This window comes from Peromyscus leucopus, chromosome 15 (assembly GCF_004664715.2).
Source record: "Peromyscus leucopus breed LL Stock chromosome 15, UCI_PerLeu_2.1, whole genome shotgun sequence".
Lineage (NCBI taxonomy): Eukaryota > Metazoa > Chordata > Mammalia > Rodentia > Cricetidae > Peromyscus > Peromyscus leucopus.
In genome coordinates this window covers 45826255-45829197 of record NC_051076.1, presented here as the reverse complement: position 1 = coordinate 45829197, position 2943 = coordinate 45826255, and the positions used below count along the sequence as shown (strand labels likewise).

Genomic DNA, 2943 nt, shown 5'->3' with positions numbered 1-2943 from the left:
GCTCATCCGGCCTATACTTCCTGCCTGGCTACTGGTCAATCAGTGTTTTATTAAACCAGTATACAAAAGCATTATCCCACAGCATTTCCCCTTCTCTAATTAAAAAGGAGGTTTTAACTTGGAAGGTTTTAACTTTAACATAGTAAAATTACATATAATAGGCACTCTGGGACATGGCACTGGCAGGAGGCACAGGCCGGTGGCTGAGGTGAGGGGAGTCGGGCAGCGGCAGAATGGTGAAGCTGATGGTGGAGCTGACTGAGCAGGCGACACAGTACACCAATGCTGTGCAGGACCTCGAGCTGGACCTTCACGGATATAAAATTCCTGTCATTGAAAATCCAGGTGCTACCTTAGACAAGTTTGGTGCTATTGACTTTTCTGACAATGCGATCAGGAAACTGGATGGTTTTCCTTTATTGAGAAGACTGAAAACATCACTAGTGAACAACAACAGAATGAGCCATGTAGGTGAGGGACTTGATCAGACTCTTCCCTGTCTGACAGAGCTCATCCTCACCAACCACAGTCTAGTGGAACTGGGTGATCTGGATCCTTTGGCATCTCTCAAATCACTGACATATCTAAGCATCCTAAGAAATCCTGTAACAAATAAGAAGCATTACCAACTTTATGTCATCTATAAAGTTTCACAAGTCAGAGTGAGTACTGGACTTTCAGAAAGTGAAACTAAAAGAGCGTCAGGAAGCAGAGAAAATATTCAAGGGCAAACGGGGTGGTGCACAGCTTGCAAAGGACATTGCCAGGAGAAACAAAACTTTTAACCCAGGTGCTGGTTTGCCAACTGACAAAAAGAAAGGTGCCATCTGCAGGGGATAGAGAAGCCATCAAGGATGCCACTGCAAACTCATCGACGTTGGCTGAGGTGGAGAGGCTGAAGGGCTTGCTACAGTCCGGCCAGATACCTGGCAGAAAGCCCAGATCAGGACCAAGTGATGCCGGTGAAGAAGAGATGGAAGAAGACACAGTCACAAATGAGTCCTGAGCTCCGTAGCAGAGGCTCTCTAGAGAGGTCTCCCTTTTTTGAGCATGGAGTAACAGCCTTGTTTGTATGAGCAACATAGAATCTGTCAGCATTGCTGAATGCTCAGAACTACTGCTGATAATTTTTTAATATGAACCATGGGATCCAAATGCCTATTTTCTACAAATGGTAAAATAAAGGCCACTTTCTGTGCAGCCAAAAAAATTACATATAATAGAACAGTTATCAAGCAAGAATTACAGTTATAATAGCTAGTCTATTTGTATTTTGTAAAATTAAAGAGAAAAATTGTTCTCTATCCTATATTTGTGAGTCTAAGATTGTATATCTACCTTATCTCTTATTATAACCAAGGAAAACCATAATCATAACTTAGTTCATTATCCAGAAGCCAAATTCAAACAAAAGAATGCATATCAAGACCAGTAGCCTAGTTCTCAGAACATGTACACCCAATGGCTCGCTGCTGTCCACTCAGTTAAAAAGTAATGGCTGTAAGCTCCACTTGGTAGTGAAGCATCCAAACTAACCTTAGCAAGGCATCTAGAAGTTAAGAACCTATCAAGTTTAGTTTAAAAAGCCAGCATCATCATGTTTAAAGGTTGAAAACTGAGAAACTATTGAATCTTCTGATAAGGCAGAATCTCCTAATATTCAGAACTTTGCCCAGCTTCTACACTTTCAAGTCCTGTCATTCTCTTCTTGACTTTTGGTCTGGGTGTGTTTATCATGGTTACTTTATGTCTTTGAGTCTCCATCTCATCCAAGTTCACCCACAGTTTTCAAATCATCATAGTCAGACAGTCTACACATAAAGCTTGCTCCCTTTAGAAGACGTACCCATGGATTTCTGTCCCTCCACCAGGTAGAGCCAAGAGTCTTCAATCACCTTTGAGGCAGTTCTTGAGCTACTCCTAAGTTTAAAGAGGAGAAAATCTTTGAAGAAAGGACAGAAGGAGACACCTGGAGCAAGATAAATTCCCATGCCCTACATTCATATGCAGCCTGTTATCCCCAGAGTTCCTTTCCTCCCTTGTTAATAGTGTACCCATCATCTCTATACTTTCTGCCTTCATCTGATCACAAATGATAAAAATCACCAGGTACGGGGAAAGGCTATGGTGTCCCAATAACAAACTGGCCACTGCAAATGTACTGAAATCTCTTCATGTAAACAACATATTCATACATGTGCAGCAAAAGGCTTCTTAAACAATGAGGAATCAATTTAACATGAAGAATAGAAATAGAAATAGGAAGAAGAGGAAGTGAGAGAGGACAAAGGCAGTACTATCTTCATGACTAATGAATCCCAGATTCTTATAGGAATCCAACCTCTTCACTTTCAATTAAAACTTAAAACTTACATGAGAGTTTGCATTCAATCTCGCTTTTTATTTCTGTCACCACTGGGACATGTTCCCTTGCATCCAGCTGGGAGAATATTTTCACATCACTAAATATAGTCTTTTGATTTAGAAGTGATGAAACTTCAAACAAATCCCACAGATATATGAGCCAATGAGTAGCAAAACTGGACCAGAAACAAAATCTTCAGATGTCGATTGTGCCCATTTGACAACCAAATATCTCCTAACTACCCATCACTAGTTAACTATCTGGCAATTGATTGTATACTGCAGGGCACACTTGCACAGCAATACCTATTGGAAAGTCAGAGCATCTCATCTTTGGAAGAAAAGAACAGACTTTAACATCCTATTGAACTCTACTGTACTGGATTTTTCCCATAAGATAACATCTCACTTGTGGAATTACACTAGAACAAAGGATAGACAGACAGACAGACAAATAGATAGATTGCACTTCTTAGTAAAGCTTGCATAAATTATGACAGAAAAAGTGTTGATAATAAGTTGAAATACTGAGCAAATTACTGGCAAACTTACCATCTCAGTCAGTCATGGCCAGATCTG

General features: G+C 40.4%; 1 pseudogene; it reads left to right on the top strand.

The window, feature by feature from the left end:
* The first annotated feature begins 233 nt into the window (after nt 1–233).
* Nucleotides 234–1006, top strand: LOC114703743 (annotated as a pseudogene).
* Nucleotides 1007–2943: the final 1937 nt, after the last annotated feature.